At 40.4% G+C, this 20675-nt stretch overlaps 1 long non-coding RNA gene across 1 annotated transcript; it reads left to right on the top strand.

Moving 5' to 3' along the window:
- Positions 1-2909: 2909 nt before the first annotated feature.
- On the top strand, positions 2910-19765 carry LOC127472001 (uncharacterized). Its single transcript, XR_007904835.1, has 3 exons — positions 2910-3044; positions 7432-7549; positions 19695-19765. It is a non-coding gene; the product is annotated as an uncharacterized LOC127472001 (long non-coding RNA).
- Positions 19766-20675: the final 910 nt, after the last annotated feature.

Below are 20675 nucleotides of genomic sequence, written 5' to 3'. Positions count from 1 at the left end.
GCAAAGCCATATGTGTGGAGCAAAAGAAAATGGCCGCACCGATTTCCAGAGCTGGAAGATAAGCCAACAGGAAAAGGAAAGGAAGGTGAGTTGGGAGCAACAACTACTGGATGCCGTCAAGGTCTTTGAGACTGGAAAGGCTGTGAGAAGATGTGGTACAAGTGCACTGTGATGCGTTTGCCTTCAGTGAAAACTCAGAGGAACAGCAACGTAATTCTGTGGGTTGAAATTCAACCAGTGACCCAGCCTGACCCTGATGGGTCAATCCTTTTGCTGTCATGAATAATACTCTGAAGTGGCCAGAAGCCTTCTGGTTATTCCCGGATCTACATAGCTCAAGACTTAAGAGAACAAAGAACTTGGGAGCCTAAAATGTGGTCTCTCTTGTCTGTTGAAAGTCTGACATAACTTCCCCTGTCAAGAGCCAAGAGCGATTTCTCTTAGCTGCTCAACCCACTACTTGGTTGTAGGTGCATTTCTGTAGATTCCTTTTTATTCTTGCCTTCTGCTGCTGAAGGCTTGTTCTGCCTCATGACTTGTTTACCTTTTATTTTGGACTCAGTTATATTGTAATCTCCATAGTTGCTTTTCACCAAGACTTGCTTCTGAGTGTGTGCTTGCCTTGCTCCTTGCTTAATGATTTTCGAATGTCCCTGACCACTGGGTTACCTCAGACCATCCTTGCTGCTCAGATTTCTGGCCTCAACTGTGTCAAGGTATAGGGTTCTCTTCAGGGTTAGAAAGTCCTGACTCAGCTGTGATCACTGGACTTTTCTCACTACATCTACCTGACAGTGATCCTTACTGTGAAACTCCAGAAGCCATGTCAACTAAAATGGGTCAAAACAAGAGAGCAGAAATATGAGGGGCACCTGCAGTAGTTAGGAATTAGATAAAAGGCCCACATGATCCAAGAAGATGAATCCCATCTTCTTTCTAGCTGTCAGTTCTGGCAAATAGTTTGTGTAACTCAGTCTCAGCAGCCAAAAAACTGAGCATCTTTTTTTGTGTGTGTGTGTCATCCTGTCCTTGTTAATGTAATCCGTGTGCTTTGAATGCTATGATTATTTATTATTAAACTAAGGAAAACATCGTGTGAGTTTGTCAGACTTTCAGGAATAGCTTGCACTCTTGCACATGCCTTTCCCTTATGTACAGTTTGGCACCTTCTAAGGCATTGTTTTTGTCGGTGTTTATTTTAAACTGAGAAGCTTAAAGAAATGCAGTAACAGTCACGGGGGAAAAGAAAACCAGTTATTTATAGTATCAAGCAGTTAAGCTTTCAGGATGGTTATAAACATGTTTGTAGCAAGCAGTGTCCTAATTCTGTAAGCACTTAAGGACATCCTGCACTTGACACATTAGGCAAGGAGTGTTCTTGGCCCAGACTCCAGCATGTCATCAGGGTTGTCTTTGAAAGGACACTTGTGCTCAGAGCAGATATGTGAGCTACGAGTCTGAGCTCAGGCATCGAGCTGGATGTACCTCAGGATCCCCTAAGACCCATCTGGGTGCCTCAGCACAGCTGGCGACTTAATATGTTGTCAGGATGGTGAGCCTGCAGGGAGGAGAGCACCTTCTACACAATCTGGATGGACAAGATGGTCTGTGGACCACAGAAGGACTTGCCTAAAGGTGTCTGTGTGGGGACATTTGCAGAGATGAGATTTAGCTGAGAAGGTACAGGGCTACATTATGCTGCCGAAAAGTGGAACATTACAGGTAACTTCCAAGTTTTAAAAAGAGGATATTTGTCATAAGAAAGAATCTGCAGAGACTTCATAGCAAGTGCTCATTAATTCTCTCAAGTTACTTAGGTTCTAGCCATCAATGATTTTTTTCCTATTTTGGTTTCACCTTCCAGCACAAATTTGTCTTTTTTTTTTTTTTTTTTAAATGAGAAATGTTTTGCTAGGATGCTCTACACATGTGTGCTGAAGGGCAGTTACTGTTCGACTGATCCTGTTAGCACAATGAAGAAATGCTGATCCTGACAGACACTTTGATGTGCTAAACTAAATCCCAGCAGGCACAGGTACCACAGGAGCCCTGGAAAAACACAACAGGCAGATAGTCATAATTGGCCAGGTTTTTTTATTGTAATATATCAATATTTGATTAGCAATAAACATTCCCTCTGATCCTGCTGTTGCTTCATAAGACTGAAAACGAAGGTAGGATGGGATTTGTGGAAGCTCACTGTGCTAGTCTCAATCTCTTTTTTGGACTCAATGATAAAGTGCCCTGTAGCACCAGTGGGAGGTGAATTAGGCCAACAGCAAACACTTTTTACAGCCTATTGGTTATAGGTACTAGGAAAATGTAGGACTTGGAGCTCTGTTTTACCAGAAGGTATCAGCTATGGCTTAATTTCACAGTGGCAGGAGCGGTGAGTTGATAAAATATTTTAGAGGAATGCCAAATCAGCATCGGAAAACACTTTTAATAGGATGGTAGAATGAAAGTTGGTTTTGGCTTTTCACAATAATTATTTACACATTTATCACACATTATGGTCCGTGCTAAGATCTACAGATGTTCGTCATTGCATGAGGCAGCTGTAAAATGTTTCATACTTTCCATGCAAAGGTATCATGGGTCTGTGTTCAGTTCCACAATATTCTCATCTCTAAGATGGGTCTTCCTGAACCACAGGTTTAAAAAAGCAGATTCCAGACACATCTTAGGGCTTTTATTCTCAGCATCCAGGCTTTGTTGGATGTGGAGCTGCAACTGTGACATTTTAAAGGAGAACAATAAACAAGATTTATAAAAATATTTCTGCCCTGTATAGGGTGTTCTTGCATAGGGTTTCCTTTCTGGCCAGCAGCTTTTTGTTGTTTTCTGCTTGCAAAAAGAACCACAGAGTCCCTTTCTGTGTCTTCAAATATTTTTTTTTCTTTCTGTCACTTCTGGACTCTCCCTGCCACCCTGGACTCAGCCTGCCAATACCTCTTTGCCCTGTAGTAGCAACCCCTTGTCAGGCACAGCCTTTTTCAGTGAAGGGAAGGCTCAGAGAACAGCAACTGTGTCTCAGCAAAAGGGTATGTCCCTCTCTGATTCCCATATCAGACTTTGGAAGATTGAGGATAATGAAAATGATTCTAGCCAATAATATTGTCCATTGCAGACCTACTCATGCTGAGAAACAGGTTTAATTGCCTTAGCTGCTGTTTGTTTTTTCATCATCTAGGAGAGATTATGTCTGCTCAAGAACTAATAGTTTTCAGATATATTACATGTATTTCATTCTAACTTCTGCCTTATAACTAATGGTTCAAATATCCAATATACAGCTAGTTGTTTTGCAGTTTGTGATCAGTTTTATGATGCCTGTTTTTTTCCCACTCTACAGATGCAATTTTTTGAGTTAGGAAAAGGATGTAAATAAATCCCAAGTAATCACACAATGATTCAACCACAAATATGCATGGTTGCAAAAATGTTCACAGCATTTTTATTTCTTCTTGTGTCCTGCTGAAAAACTTACCCTTGCATTAGTATACACTGGACACAAAAGTTTGGGAAGCAAATTCAGAGATTTATTCCAGCAAATATTAGCCCATTCTTGCTTTTTCTTTTTTTATCTCTCCCTCTGTCAAGTCCTAACCACAGCTCCCCAAGATGAAGCAGACCATTTTAAAATAATTAAAAGTTTCTTCTTTTGCATGGCTTCCACTGACACCACATCTACTTGAGCATGGTAGGAAGCAGCTTCAAGCCAATTAAATGGAGATGGGTGAATCGTACAGCTCCCTTCTCTTAGTGAACTTTTGACCAAGAGGGCACTGTATTGATGAATTTCATTTCTTCCTAATCTGCTTGTACTCTGCTTGATAGCTTGGAGCTTTGCTCTCTTCTGGTTCAGTACAATGACCCTGCTCTTGAAAAAGCTGTGAGTTCGAAGCAAAGATTTCAAGTTATTACAAGATGTAGAGCACACAGATCTCTTCTTGGCTTTCTGCAAGATGTTGTCTGAAAGTGGAGAAGGGCTCTCACCTCACAGAAGAAGAAACAGTGAGGCAGTATTTCACAACTTTTAAGGCAGTAACAAAAAAAGAGTTTCACTCAGCACTATGTAGTTGAATAGACTCAGTCCTTCAGGGTGAGTGTGTGGTAGGAAAAAACCAACTACTCCTGCAGGCTGCATAAGTGAAAAATACACATGTTGTGTGGCCTTTAAGAGCACCTTCAGGCAGGTGCTCGCATGCTAGTCAGGCAAGTCAGAGGTCCCTTTACGAGTAACTCTATGCATGTGATGACTAAAGGATGTTTCTGTAGGATTCTGTCTCTGGGATGGTGCTGTAGGTATTTTTGCAGAGATCTGCCATTATGCCAGCCTTAATGCCTGTTCTGTAATGGCTTGTCTTGAGCACAGTCTAGCGAATAGGGCCAAGGGTGCAGTGTTGTAGGATCCCCACTCCAGCCTGCTCACTATTACGCTATCCAGACAAGATTTGTTTGTTTTTTGGCCTTGAGTGCTAGTCAGCAAAGTGTTGGCCTCAAATAGTTCTTTGGATAATCAGGAAATGTTTCTTGCTTATTTTTACTAGTACTTGGGTATTAGATGTTAATTAAGATACACACCAACAGAACAGGGCCAGAGATCACTTCCTGTGAGCAGAGGATGATGCTGAGAGGAAAGCAGTTTATATATCCTTCAGGAGAAAACCAGAGCAACAAAAAAATGGATCTTCTTATACATAGCCACAAGGAAAATCCTGACGCCTACATCTTCATATTGGAAAAGTCCTTTGCTGTTCAGAGACCATACGTTCAGGATCTAAGTGACAGGTGGAAGTAACATTCCGAAACTAGTACACCATGAATTTCTATTTCCTTAGGAATTTAATATTTATAAAGTAGCTTAGCTTTGAATTGCTATGACACTATCACAGCATTAAAGACTTGCCTGTCCTGATAATATAAATGTAACTGCTTTCCCCAAGAGCATCTTTGACTAGTACCTGTTCCAGACTATTTTATTTTTTCTTCCGTTATGACACTTTCCACACATACAGAATGTGTCTTTTTTGCATGGAAAGGAAGTAAGCATGACCTTTATCAAATAAAAAATATTCATTGCTTCTGCAACAAAAAGTAAGTGTAGATGAAATAGAGAGACTTGTGTTTACACAATACCTGGAAGGCAAATACTGACCAAATCTTTTTATCACCACTACACCACTCCAAGTTAATTGGAAAGACAGAATGACACCACAAAATCTCATCAAAGGAATTTAGAGATGTCAGTCTCAGTTTCTAAATTTACAGTGAATTTGGCATCTAATTTTTTTACCTAGTCTTTTGGACTTTCGAGATAATAGAAAAGAAATAATGGAATGGATAGGATAATTTAGGAAGAGATTGTCTTTGAAACCGTATTATCCAATAAATCACCCTCTGTGGGAGAAAACAATAGAGTGGAACCTTGACTTTACCAGTTGGATAAAGATAAGTATTCAGATGGAGACAACTAAAGCTTAGGAAGATAATAGCTTGTCCATCGGGGCGATGTTGCCAATTAATGCTAATAGCAGCATATAGATCTCCTCAGTATTGCCACAGGACATGCTGGGAATATTGTTAACACCTGTGTGGCCATCTGTTATAAAGGAATTGGAAGGGCAAAAGGAAATAAGAGCGAATACAAGAGAGAGAGGATCAGCTTCTCACTGGAGATGAAAGGGTTTCCTCTTTTTAATTAAGCAGCATTTTTTCAGGCCCAAAACAGAGCAAGTGTGTCTGCATTAATTTACTCTGTGCCTCCTTCACAATCACACCACATTTTGAAACCCAAGATGAGAAGAGATACTTTGCCAAGAAAAAAGCATCGTTTGGGCTCCTTACTACACATTGCTTGAATAGTTTGTTAATGTTACTACTTCTTCCTTGTAACTCCATTAGTGTTATAGATAAAGACAATCGCCTATTCCTCACCTGGACAACTCCATAGAAGGAAAAAAATGGTTAACATCTTGGAGGCTGTGATTTGAAGAAAACTTACCTTTATCTTAACTCAGCTCAGCTTATCTGTTTGAAACTAAAGAGAAAAGACCTTCCATAATATCATTCATTCTAAGTAAAGGAAGATTGTGCCCAGAGCTAGTTATTAGAACTGACTGTAAAAGTGTTTTCATTTTTTTCAGCACGGATTTTTTCCCCCGTCACTGTGGAAAACTGTGTATTAGAATGTTTTAGTGGAAAACAAAAATATTTTGCCTTAAATCCATAAAGAAATTAATTTATAAATACTTTTGCCTTTTGGAAATTGCAATTCTGGGCTAAACAGGAAAGTTCAGACACACAAATTACCTGGCTCAAACTATGTAGCCGCCCTTGATGGCTCCTGGGTGTTGGGGAGAGGTCAGTGGCATCATGAACATCCTGACCTTGGTGCATCATAAAAACTAGCTTAGAGTTTTTTTGGCAGAAAAGAATGACAAACCACAGCATTTGAACCATGGGGTGTCAAAATCATTGCCAAATACACACTTTTTCTGGTTTGATTAGAACACATAGTTTTCTCTGACTGGTTTCCTCATGGGAAAAAAAAAAAAACAAAAGAAAAATTCAGGGGAACTAGGTGCTGTTTGTGATCAATAATACCTACTTTGGTTTCTCAAGTGATACACACAGGTGTTTTTGCATTTATTATTGTCTGATTGAAGTAGGAATACCAGGAAAGAACTAACAGAACATGCCTTGTATCAGTACAGTAGGAGCTGCAACAGAATTGCAAAAGCAGAGGAGAGTTTTAGAGTGCTGCCAATAAAGACTTTTCATCTCAGGTCTGGGCTCACAGAACCTTCTGATTTGTACAACAATTTTTTCAAAAGGCACCTCTGAAATAAGACTCATGATTCATGTTTTCTGGAGGAATTCGTGTGACTTCTAGTTTCAGTCCATTCCCAAAATTAAGGTTAGCAATTGAAAAGGATTCCAGCTAAGACATTTTAAGCACTCTCAATGGTCTCATGAAGAAAAAAAAAAACAAGCAGAGAAATAACAGTATAAATTCCAAGTAACAAAGGTAAATGCATTGGCCTGACTGACAGACTGGTGGTGAGAGATGCACTCACTTCGACTGTGTTTCAGTGTTTGCTCCTGACCTTAAGCATCCAAAAGTAAATCAAGACTACCTGCGGGACAGCTGGGATGTTCGTTCTCTCAAAAAACCCTGTCTTTCCTTCTACCCTGTGTGTGTCCATGAGCAGTTGGAGGCTTTGACTGCAAGTGGAGGGTTTTGCAGAGATGGCAGTGCATGTGTGTTTGTAAAGCTCCATGGCCTCAGCCTTCCACTGCTAGATCTAGTGATGGGCAGATTTGGCCAATCATTAGCAAAAGGCAGGGTCTGCCAAAACACTACTAGGGAGCTCTTATTGATATATGTCCTATTTACTAAGTCTTATAAAGAAATGAATTTTGCAGGGTGCTGACCAGAAGCTTGAGAAGACTGGACATGTCCACTCACACCACTAACGTAAGCAGCAACAATCAACACCATGACTAATTGGCTTCCCAACCCACTGCTTAGCCCTCCTGGCAGGTAAGTTGCTCCTCCATTCTGCTACTATTACCCTGTTCTGAATTTCACTTCTGGGCTCTGGTTTGTGAACAAAGATTGCATCATTCCATCATAACAACAGTTAATTAGGAATGAAAACCCAACCAAATCAATTACAACAAATCAAATTACTCTTAGGATAAAAATGCAGCAATGACTATTGCAGTGAAATATATGAGAAAGCTGTCGTGCTGGTTCAGTATTTATAGTGGCCAGCAGCCACTGTAAATTCCCCAGTATAACAGGAAACAAACGGCACGTGTGAAATGATCTCATCTCATCAGGGTGCTGCTTTTATGAGTGGTTCTGTTGGTGCTTATCTTCAGACATGGAGATAGATCTACTGAGCATAGTGGGCTTTGGTTCCTGAGACAGTAGGAAGAGAAGAACCCTGCATAAAGGCAGAGGGACAAAAAAACCTCCCAAAAATAAGGAAAAAAAAAAAAGGGCAGGAAATTGTCAGGGGGGGGGGGAAAAGAAAAAGAATTAAGGGGCAAAAAGATCCCTTCATTTTGTGTTTTTTTTTTTTTTTTTTTTTTTTTTTTTTTTTTTTTTTTGTTTTGTTTTGTTTTTTTTTTGTTGTTGTTGTTTGTTTCAGTTTGTTTCATGTTTCTTCCCCCCTGTGAATGACATGTACTGGCCCATACTAGCACCACTTTTGCAAGCAAGCTCTGTCCTTGGTGTTGTCCCACTTGCTTGAGAATCATCCAGAATGCCAAAGCAGCCCATCAGCATGGAACTGCAGAGGTATGCCCCTGTATGCTGCTGTAAGACTACACATGTGACTGATAGAGCCCAGAGGTCACACGTAGTCTGAGAGTGTGGGAGGCCCCAGCAAGGCTTGTGATGTGAGAGCAAGGGGCAAGCTCAGGCGTCTGAGACAGAAATGAACACTTTGGAGAACCATGATCTATGATGAAGGAGACAGAGCCTGGAGGTGATAGAGAAAATGGGAATTCACCACTGCTTTGAGCCATGGGTATTGACTGGAACGGATAATAGGCTATAGCGTGTAGTGTAAGGCTTCAGAGTTAGGTCTATGCTCAAAGCAATGCATGGTATGATGTATGGGTGGTACAGATGCCCACTATTTAGGTCCCCTGTAGGCTTTAATTCATGTAGAAATACAAGCATCAGGAGATAAATTAAAACCCCAAATATTTAAAGTACTTTACAGATCTTTGAGGGTGAAAAATTCCAATTGTCAATTAACCATTGTCAAGTCTATCTGATTGCTGACTTCCCAACTGCCCCTCCTCTTAAGGAAGAAAAAGCAAAGAAAGACAGAGAAGAGATGATCAGGTCTCCCTGCAAGAAACAGCTGAGTTCGAGCCATGGTGGGGGTACAGGGAGAAAGGAACAGAAGAAAGAAAGTAGGCTCTTGCAAAGGGACTGAGGTGATGCTGGAATGCCAGGAATGGCTGTGGGGTGCTGGTGCAGAAACACTGGGACTTATACCTGCAGATATGATAGCTGAATGAAAAAGGGTTGTGTTACCACAGGGAATTTCTGAAGCTTTTTATCAGGAGTGTGTTCTTAGCAGCACTGAAAATATGGCTAGACTGGAGCAGGCGACAGCAAGCATAAATCAACGGAGGGCAACTAATTAACAACAGTGAGGGACACAGACCAGCATTTCAGCTGTTGTAAGGTGCTGTGGTTGTTCTAGTCAGGGGGTTGAGATGTGGTGATGAATTGATATTATTTCTAAAGTTTCCTTGCTTTTCTTCATATGCCTGCTAATTTGGGCTGGTCTGACCTCTCTGACAGACCCTCTGAAAAGTAAATGGCTTTGGGGGACTCTGCCTATGTGGAGGGGAAAATAATCTATCCCTCTAGAGAAAGACTCTGAAAAAGACCTTTTTTTTAAGCCTGTGTGTTGAGGATATGAGGCAGCTATGAAATTGTTTTCTATGATTGACTCCCTCCTGTCCCTCCCTGATCTAAACTGGTCAGATTCAGACACACTTAAGTGAGGTGGCAGATGCCTTAGGATAGTGGTTTCACAAGACATGGGGCCCAAGTAGAGTCAGGGGACCAGTGCTGAGCTTTCTTTGGAGCAAGTGCCTTGTTAAATACTGGAGAATCAAGTCTTTCCTTCCCAGACAGGAGCAGAGGAAGGTCTGCTTTTCTGAGGGAAAAAAATCAGGATAAAAAAGAGAATGCTGGAAAAAGTGTGGGTCTTCTTCCCATATCTAAGGGAGGGTGAGAAAGGATGCATGACTTTCCTTGAACAGTAATGCCTGGGAGCCTCAGAAAAAGCTCTCATTTAATTTTTTGTTTATACTTCAGGTGGCCGCAGCTTTCAGGCGAGTTTGAGCATCCCTTAAAGAAATGTGTTTATTGAGGACAGGTTGTTTTGCAAGGTTGGTGGTTTGGGGTTTTTTGTGAGATAGGGAGGAGCAGTGTCCAGAGGATGAGATATGCTGGGAATTTTACAGAACAGTTGAACTGAATGCCAGAAATGATCAGAAGTGCAGTTCCTAAATGCACATAAATGTTTGTAGGAGAACTTCAGACTAATAAACACAAAGTGCTTGTTTGTTTCTTTTTTCATAAACAAAGAACACTGAAGGAAAATTAGCATGATTGGAGAAAATAAGGAGATGAACAGCTTGCTGCAGTAAATGGATTTTGTCAGTTTTAATGTATGTGCCAGTGACACTTCAGGTATAAATGAGGACTTGAGAAGCTCTTAAATTTGAAGATGGAAACTGATGAAACGTGATATTCTTCCTGTGTTTAAATTAGGCTTAGCAACTCCTAGATGATCACTTAAATCCTATCTGATCCATCATTTCCATGCCTTAATAGTCCTTAATTTCTCCAGCTATTTTGAAGGAATTGATTGCTATTGTCACCTTCACTGAATTTTTTTTGCGTTAACGTAGTTAGCTTTGGATCCAGGTACAAATCAAGATCTCCATGTGAAGATAAAAAATGACCATGTTTTGCGAACATCAAATAAATAGAGAGAAACCTCATCTTTAGTGTAAACATTTCAAAGTAATTTGATAATAACTCTCTTTGCTAAAACAAACAAACAAGCCAGCTCAAATATTGTATTACGTGCATGTTGCCTCTGCATGATACTTTTATGGAGAACTGGTTACTGGAGATTTTCCAGGCTTGCTCTATTAAGTTCAGCTCAGTTTGGGTTTCACTGATTGTGAGATCTTTCGTTTTTCACAGATATTTTCTTTGCATTCATAACACTATTCATGACTCTGAGGAGAGACAGGGAGGGGGTAAATATCTGGTACAACCTAAATGACTTCACTGTTTGTTGGTACAGAATAAAAGCCTGAAGATTTTCAGCATGCAGTGAATAGATCAATGTGCATTAGAAGCAGAAAGAGCCTCCCTCGTTATCCAGGCTCATCCCTGCAGGCTGTAAGTTGTGAGTGATTCAGATACCTGTCCTTCTGGTTGGAGTTATTTTTCCCCTCTTGCAATTAAGTCAGGATACAGGACTATTTGAAAGCACAACATATTTTCACTGATTTATGGAGGCAAATGCACGCAGGCTGATTGAGAGTGTTTTTGGGTAGGCTCCTTGGGCTGCACGTGCTGTACAGAGATCACAGCCTGCCCTGTTTAATGTCTTCTCCCACCTGGACATCACTATATCTTCTGCCCTGCTTCAGCCAGGAGCAATATGGTTAGCAATTGCTATGGTTAGTGGTTAGTGGTTAGTGGTTAGTGGTTACTCAAACTGTGCCTAGCTGCAGTATTGTCTTTTCTGAGACTGGCCAGGGAATACTCATCTCATCTGAGTGGCTCAGTTGGCAGGTCTGGAAGTGGGTAATCCACAGCAGGGAGCAGCAGTGGCTGTCCCAATGGGGAGAAGGAGTGTAGGTGAAGGGCTGTAACCTTTCCAGACAGCAGAGCTTCTGCTAAGAACTGATGTGCAAATAGGTCCCAGTGCTATGTCCATGCCCACCCTTCCTTTGAGGCAAACAACAGTGTGTGCCCAGCACGAGGCAATTTTTCATATAAGCATATACAAATCTACTAGCCAAGAGGACAAAGGGAAACTTTCCCTATCAAATCCTTACCATAGGCAGAATCTGTCTAAGGCACTGGCCTACTGTTTCTAGAGAAGCTTTCCTCCTGTTCAGCTAAATAAAACACAGGTGTAATTCCAGTGCAGATCTTGGGCCACTGTTTAGATCTGAAGTACTTGTAATTAGGCCCTTTAATTTGGATCTGAAAACGTGGCCGCCCATTTAGAAACTACAGACTCCTTGGCTTGTTCCACCTCTTAGGAAAGACAATTTCTTTTCCGCACCCACTAGCTTTCTTATCCCTGAGTATCACTGTCTTCCAGGAGAACTGGTTGAAATTTTAAGTTGCTGAAAAGGAAGGATGGGATACTTCTACTGCTTAGTCACAGTCACAGTCTGTGGCTTTCTGCCCAGCTTATGCTTCATGCTCCCGAGGGAAGTTGCAGCAGGTATCCTTTGACTGTGTGACAGGGGGATGGGAGAGCTGAAATGCTCTTTGGCCTTATGAATCCCACTGGAGCGCCAAAGTTAACTGAGGATTTTCACCTTGCACTCTCTGTACACAACTCTTCTAGTGCTGTAGAGAGAGCTTAAACCTGGGCTAGATGAACTGAGTTTATGGAGGGTCAAGATTTAATCTGAGCCCAGTACAGGGCACACGAGCCACATTCTTTGCTCTGTAGCCAATTTCTAATTACTAGAGTGATTCACTCCTCCTAAGCTACTTATTAAAATTATTATCTTAGAGCTCCTTTGTTACAGACTAGTCCTAGGAGAAGTCTTTTATTTGCAGTTGCTTAACATTAACAAACAAATTACCTCTCCCTGCTCTTTGCAATGATAATCTAAGAGCAAGGACCGCATTTGCCAGAAACTAGTTCTGTGCTGGTTGCTTTCAGTAAGACTTCTATCAGATTAAAAGATGAAATGAGGTTTTGCTCTGTCAGCAGGAGGTAAAAGAAACTGGCTTGTAAACAATGAACAATTATGCTTGGAATTAACTTCCAAGGAGAGGACAAACTCTTTCGGAATATAACCAGATGGAAATTAGTGCCAGGCAAATGTATAAGGTTTCTCACGACCACATCCAAGTCAGCCTGAATGCTTGATTTCCCTTGTCCATTTTGCAGTTGAAGTAGAAGTTTGTACTTCTTTTCCAGCTAAATTTTAACGTGTCAAGTGCCTGCTCTGTATAAGCACATGGATTTTATGGCCTTCACGGTATTGCAATTCCTTCTTTTTTTTTCTGTTTTAAGAGTGAAGGAAAAAGGAAAATTGTGAAGAAGGAGGCTAATTAGAGAAAATGGGCTTAATTTGGAAGCCACAGGTACCTCTTTTATAAGCTTTTGTTGAGCTTGTGCCCACAGTAAATTTATACAAGCTTTGGATAGATGGTAAATCTCTGTTTTCTATGGCCTGCTTTAAATGGGGAGCTTTCAGCACTACTGTGCTGACAGCTAAGGGCACAGATGAGGTAATAAAACCAATAAGTCCTGGGAAATGCCCACTCAGCTGGGAGAAACATTTCCTTGGATCCCTTGTTTTTTTGGATCCGTATAAAATAGCTTTTATTGTTTCAATAAGATGCATGGTAGCTACATCACTGTTGGTTTAAGAAGGGCTGTTACGAGGCTTGATTCCTCAGCTCTCTGCTGCCTTCTGTCTTATCAGTCCAGCATTTCAGACCTTTTTCAAAAACGCTGTCTTTTGTTATCACAATTTCATCTTGCCCGTTCTGGCCAGCCTAATTCTGGAAGGTTTCCTCGAAGAGAATTGAGTGCTGATCGAACTGAACCGCCCCAATTGAATGAAGCGTGACCTGTATACACCTCTCAATTGAATGCAAGTCACTTAGGTGAATTACTATTAAAACAGTAAAAATCAAAGTAATGCAATCACATTTACAAATTGTAGTTGTGTTTGATGGAGGTATCTAATTAGATGACCGGAATGTAGTGTTGTGGCTTGCACAGTACTGAGGCTGAGCACGAGCAAACCCCAACACCCTCACTTTTCAGCAAGATCAGTTTACATTAAATGTGAGATGGGTATATGGGTTCCACTCTGGCACAGGCTTACCAAAGAGGGCTGCTGGGAGCAGGTCAAATTGTGATATCCCAGTACTGCTTGCTAGCAGCAGCATGCGTTCTTCTACCCCGGTTAGCAACAGGAATAATCTGTCATGATCTGAAACCTCAAACCAAGGCTGCCTCTTCACCCACCCCGTCCAAACTACACAGCAAGCTTGATCTAGAGAGATGAGAAATACCTCTCACTTTTGGGAGCTTCAGCTGGATGGCGAATGGCCCAGGATGGTGGATGGCCCAGCATATGTTTCTGCCTAGACCTCAATTGCTTAGGAAGAAGGCCTGCTAAGGCTCTTAGCTGATACCATCACAGTCTAGCAGCTCTGGAATTAACATTTAGAGAGCCTCAGTCAGGCCTCTAGTGTTATCCTAATAACTAACACATTAGCAGCTCTGCAAATCCATGTGCAAAGCAATTGCCTGCCTAAAAAGCACTGTGAAAATCCAGTGACATATGTCTTGTGGTAGGTGTGCAAGAGCTAAGACACAATTAGTGAATCTTTAGTGTCTTTTCATCTCCATACCACCACTGAAAAATGGAGTAAACTACACCTGCTGGGTAAGAATGCATGGCTTGGTTGAAAAGGGTAAGAGATCTCTGTGTAGTTTGTGTTAAATTTGTTATACCTCTTAGCAAATGTGCAGGAGTTGCAAGGGAAAAAATCTTGGCATAGGATGGAGATGGACCAGTTATTATCCCACTCCCCACCATCATGTGCCAATGAAGGACTGGAAAGTTGTTTCTGTCTGGAGAAGAAAAAACCAAACCAAAACAATTCAAAATCCATATCCCTGCTAAATATTGAAATTGACCCTCATCATTAGGTTGGCAGTAGTACCAGCCCTCAGGTAAATCTGAATGCTGAAGAAAACCTCTGCCACTGAATTCAACTCTCCACTGGTATGAAGGACTGAATTTCCTTTACAAATTAGAATGGCTGTGCTTCCCTGAGACAGCAGAGGTGGCAGTCTTCCCCATGAAGAAAGATTTTCGCATGGCACTGATTTTATTAAAATACTGGGCTCTTTCAAAAGAAGTCTACAGGTCAGGCTTGAGCCCGAAAAGCAGATGTGTTAGACATAAATGAAATAAGATAGTGAAGAGCTCAAGAGTAACAGATGGGCTGAGCCCAGGGTCCAGAGGCAATTCAAGAGAAATAATCATATTGGAAAGTTGAATGAATTAAGACCTCTTGGACATGCAGAAAGAAATGGAGTCAATCAACATATATATATTTCTTTTTTTAAAATAAAAATTGAAATAAAAATTAACATTTCCATACCTTTAAAAAAACCCAACAGCTTCTCTGGCAATTTTTTTTTTTTTACTAAAACCTCTTCATCTGAGCACAGCACTGTAACTTCTGTAATTCTGAAAAAAACTCTTGAGGAAATGTTTGTAAGGTCTCGGCAGACTCTGGGCGAGATTGATTTGGGGAAGTGACAAATGGCCATTAATCCAGGAAACTCTGGCCCTTTAATGAAATGACTTAAAGAGCAGCACAGGAAAAGATGATCAAAGGTGGATCCTTTGTTAGTAACTACAAATGTGGAGAAGAGATAAGAAGAGTGAACAAGTGTCTGATTGCCTTTTACAATGAGATTATTACTGTATGTGATCATTAGATATGAATGAGGTCTTTTAATCACTGCAGCTAGGTCTGGTCATTGCCCATCGGCTGAATTCTAACAGAGGTGTTACTGTAATTTATTTAATATTAATAGTGATATTCCCTCCCTCACCAAATAACTCACTATCTGTTTTGACTTGCAGAACTAGCAGAGCAATAGGATGATGCTGTTTGTCAGCTTTTGGCCATGGCTTTTAGCTAGTGAATGAATGATGACACCCTTACCACTTTGAAATTTCTGCAGAGCAGCAATTTACAATTTCCTCATTGAGCTACCTCTGTGCAGATCTCATCCGTTATCCCTCACTGTCTTTAATTGTGCATTTGCTGTAAGACACTTTTTGAAAACTTGAATCCTGAGCCACGCTTATATCCCAGGGGTGAGGCTCAAGTTTGATGTATATAGCCCCAGCTTGTGGAGTCATGGGATTACACTGCTATTTCAGTTCAACTTTGAGGAGCTATAGCTCTCGTGTCTGTACTGGAAGCCTTAAAAAAATCAGCATATAAATAAGCAAATTATTTCTTCCCAAGATTCCAGACAACCTGAAACAAACTCTGAAAGTGGAAATAGCCCTCTGCAATTTTAATAATATCTCAAAACAAAAGGGATATATTGAAGGAGGAGAAGGAGGAGATGAGGCAGTTTCTGATCTTTGGTACCTGAGATGAAAATAGTAATCTAGGCTAGTAAGAGAACATACTTAAGGCAGTGGAAATAAAGCTGGATACCAGCCATGCTGTAAGCTGACACCAAAGTGGCAGCTGGATTTCCAAGCCCCCAGCAGTGTGGTCCTATGTGAAATGCAGATATAGGAACTTTATGTAATCCTTGCTGATTCAGCTGTACCCCTAAATGGCTAAATTGTCTCACGGTTTAATTTACCATCATAGGCTGCTGTCCACAGATGGGCTCTGTCACATTGGTAACTACTGTTGTCTCAGGGACTGCTGGATTTCTAGGTGCTATGGGACCCTGCCCCATTCTCAGCTTTCCACTTTGCTGCTGCTCAGATATTCCCTACAACTGGTTACTCCAGCATCCTATGTCAGTGTGTATTTCCATATCTGGACATTTCTGATGCATATGACAACATAAATGTCTTGTGCAGCCGTCTCTTGGGCCTTTGATAGATGACAGACATGATGTTTATTAGTCTTTTATCCAACTGCTGTTCAATTTCATTCTCAAATGCCTCATTACATCATTTGCACAGCCACACTAATTAGACAGGATATTTCTCGTGGTTTTCAAGCATCACTTCAGCCTGTTCCACTTCACTGCAAAACATCTCTCTCATCATGCCAATCTCACTGCTGCCTTTCATGCAACTACCTTCAGTATTTCCTGCACTTCCCAGTCCTGACTGAGCACTAAACTTGTTGGATTTTCCACTGTCCTGCAGTGGAAGTGAGAGAGATAATGGACATTGTCTCTGCATTATTGACATTTGACATTTTGTGATAACAGCTCCCTCTATCAGCTACCAGAAGGCGCTGAATAATAATAATAATACTGGGAAAAGAGCCATCCCCTTTAAAAACCTGCAAAATTATCCTAATAAAATCAGTAATGAGATCTAGTTTTGAAATAACACACATCCTAGATACAAATAAAATACAGACCATCCCTTGACATCCAGGGGATGCTAAATTCATTCCACACTGTAGCTTCAAGATTGACTTTAAAACATGATCTGTTGCTTTTCTTAGGGTAGTGCTCATCATGTATGGATTCTTTTGAAGCACCAGCCTGAAAAGTTAACATGCTGTGAAAGAAACACAATATATAAGTGTTCATTTGATTTAAGGTGTGGAACAAAGAAATTATGGGATTCTGGATACTATTAATTAAAAGGATTACTGGCAGCAATGGTTTCCAAGGAGGAATTTCCAATCTGAATTGAATAATCAAATATATTGGTTAAGTGCTTTTTTTTATCATAAAAATTAATAGCAGCTTCCTTGCTTCCCTTGCTTTACCTGACAGTTTGCTTTTGCCTCCAAAGATAATTGTGTTATTTTGCATGGATGTACAAAAGTAGTTGAACTGCTGAGCACAAAGTTGCCATAAAGGTATGCTAAGTACTCACAATATAAAATAGCATATATGCTAGAACCCTCTTTATCTTGTGCCATAAATCAATTACTTTTCCCTCCAGATGAGAGCAGAAAGTAATTATTGTGGGAAGGGCCATTGTGACCTCAGAAATCTTAGTCATATTGCAACATTTGAAAGCAGATTTTTTATTATGGCTGTATTTTTCTCTCTGAAGTCAAAACCATTCAATCTTAATATATAAGTAATACTTATTTCCCCATTGATGATGTTTTAACACCTCATCTCTGAGCTACGTACACTGAAGTAGAACTGGCAAATGCATTGAGGTGTGGCATGCCTCTTCAGTGTTGAAAATTACAATCAACCAGACAAAAAAAGTTGCTTTAAATGTTTGCCCTCACATAAAGTAGACTGCATTAAAATTGGACTTCAGTCTCTGTATGGCTATTATGGAAGCCATTCAGGAAAGTTAGAGATCTCAATCCATCAGAGAGTTTTGGAAACTCCAAAGAATTTCAAAAGTGTGAGACTTAGTTCAGACCCAGCTCAGGGCTTTATGTTGTTCATCCACTCGTGGAGCAACTCAAGTTTAGATGAAATGAGATGGCTCTGTTGTACATTGACATCGGGAGCTGAAACAGGGAGGGCTTAGCGTGGGAGTTCCTGTGCATTAACCCACAGGGTGTTGTGCTGATCGGTGCAGCAATGCCACGCACTGAGTCCACAGAAGACAGCACTTCAATGCAGACCCTGTAACAAGAGGGCAGGGAAAAACTTTTATGCTGTGATCTCTGTATGTCGCAGTGTTCAAAGTGAGGAAGGCAATGGGACGTGTGTTTCTAATCTTGAGTTTCTGTTGTAGTCATTTTTGTGTGTATTATTGGGACAGCTTGAAGGAAAAAAGCGGGTGATGTACTGTATGTGAATGTCACCTGCTACTAGGATGCTGGTTTTGTCCTCCCTTTCATCTCATGGTCATTTTCCTTTTACTTTCTTCAACATGGTTTTACACGTGCTTTTCACATTCTGCAACTTAGGTCCAGCTCAAGTATCACAAACAATTTAAGTTCTAGTTCTTGATCAAGAATTTTAGTCATGTCCAGCTCTCAGGAACTGATATTATTCCTAGTCGTACTTATTTCTTCTGTTTCCTTGTAAAACCCCTAAGACGTGTAGCTTGAGTCTCTGTAAAATAGAGGAAATGAGAAAATAGTTAATCTCTGGATACACCAGTCAACATAGTGTGAAATTAACTCTGTGATGGCAGTGATGTAATTCCATAATTTATTGCTCTTTATACAGATAAGATTTTTACCTATAGTTCTGTTCTAGTAATGCCAAAATCATGTTCTAATTTCTCCTAATGGAATGGCTAACTTTTGGATTAAGCTGTGTTTTTATTAATAAAAATACTGATGCTTGATTTTGAGCAGTAGGATCTGGGAAATGCTGCAATAGCAGACAAAATTTCCCCTTCCCGAAAAAATACTGATAACACTTAACTTTTGGAAGAAATTCACCCAACAAGGAGTAGCAGGAATGAAATGAATAAACATGAAACAAAATTAGTCAAATGAAACAAAATTAGTCAAATGAAATGAATCCATTAAAAGTAGAAAGTGGGAGTAAACCACTTCTTTTATGAGTTTTTGAGCAGGTCTGAAGCTTCCCCATGGAGCTGTGAGCAAAAGTACGTGCAGATGGACCTGGAGGCTGGGAATGCTGCTTTTACACATGCTCAGTTCCCAAAGGCTGAGCTCCCAACAGTTCATCCTGTTGTTATGCCTGGAAGATGCAGTCTCTTTCCCAAACTGGCAATATTTCCTCTTGGAATATAGAATGAAGTTTTTCAAGAATGTAAAAAGGAAATTAATTTCAGGTCATTTCAACTCAAAACCAAACAAATGGAGCCCTTAAGGATCTGGGTACTTCTAGCAGAGCCCTTTTGCCTAGAGGTTATCCAGATAGCATTTCATCAGACCTTCACTGAAATTCTTATTTGTGGATGTGTAAATTGTAAGAAGTAGAATTGATGAAATCTTATTTCCTGTGATTTTTTCTTTTTACCTCCTCTCAGGTGGTCCTGCATTATAAATAAGTTAAATTAGGTTCCTTCCAGACCTTTCAAAGGCCATGATTCAGCTAAGGCTTTGCCCCAGTTGATTGCTTCACCTGAACCTACTAATGATCAGCTGGTGATCCCAGTGGCAGAAGGAATTGTGTGATTAGCTCTCACACAAGTACCTAACACAATATAAGGTCTGTACTAATGCTGAGAACAACGGTCTCATAAGGAAAAAGCTCCTTGGTCTCTAAAACATGTGACTGCTTCCTAACCAGCTCTGTGTCTCCTGTGGATTTCCAGATGATTGGACTAATCTAAGATCTTCCTTCTTTCTCTGACACCACCAAGTAAGTGAAATACACTTATAGGATCCTATTTGATACAAAGGAGGTCATGTCTGAATTAACTCAGTGAATATGAATCTAGCATATGAATCAAGTCTGCTCTAAAAGAAAGTTAGATATAAGTGCTCTTAGCTGCTAGCTTTGGTTGCTGATAGTAGCATTTTGGATTTTAATGTAATTTCTGCATCTTGCAGTGTGACTTTTTTTTTTTAGGTCTCTTCTATAGTTTCTTGCTCTTTGGTGTTTCTTAAGCCCAACCCTTTGTCCTACACAAATGAAGATCTCTGATTAGTGTATGTGAGCCACAGTACTACTGTAGCTGTACGCCTTTGCAAAGAGCTCCTGAAAGTTTGGTTTAACTCTGAGTTCTTCAATGTTAACCCTTTTGCTATTTGCTGTTAAAGTGATTGTTGCTGCCTTCAAGGCAGAGGCAGTTTCTCACTGGGTCTGGAAATTGGAAAAGATAAGAGACATGTTTTCTGTTTGTTTTCTTTGTCCCTAGACCTCTGTCTCCCCCGAAGTTATTCTTGATGTCTTTGCTTATTTTTCACTGTACTTTGACTTCCCCATCATTTTTCTTGAAAGCTGCAGGTATTGTGTGTATGTTCTCCTAGAATTTCAGCTTTCTTCACTCCAGCTACCAGGAGCTTATTGGAAGTCCTCTTTGACATTTAAAACTATTTCTTTTTCTTGGCCTTGGTCATGTCTGTGACTGATTGTCTCATTCCTCTTCATAAGATGTATGAGCTACTGATTAAGTGAAGGTAACTGCCATAGGCTTTAGCTCTGTCTGGTTTATGGAGAGAGAGAAAGGGGATGTTGGGTTCAAAAGGAGGATAAATGTATCTATAGCCTGAGATTAACTTCATCCAGAACATGTTTTTCGTGATCTGTTATTGTGATAATTCAGTC

Source organism: Manacus candei, unplaced genomic scaffold, assembly GCF_025592945.1.
Source record: "Manacus candei isolate 608988 ecotype Guabito, Panama unplaced genomic scaffold, ASM2559294v1 h1tg000028l, whole genome shotgun sequence".
NCBI lineage: Eukaryota > Metazoa > Chordata > Aves > Passeriformes > Pipridae > Manacus > Manacus candei.
The sequence above is the reverse complement of the archived record's forward strand: the minus strand, read 5'-3'. Positions and strand labels throughout refer to the sequence as shown.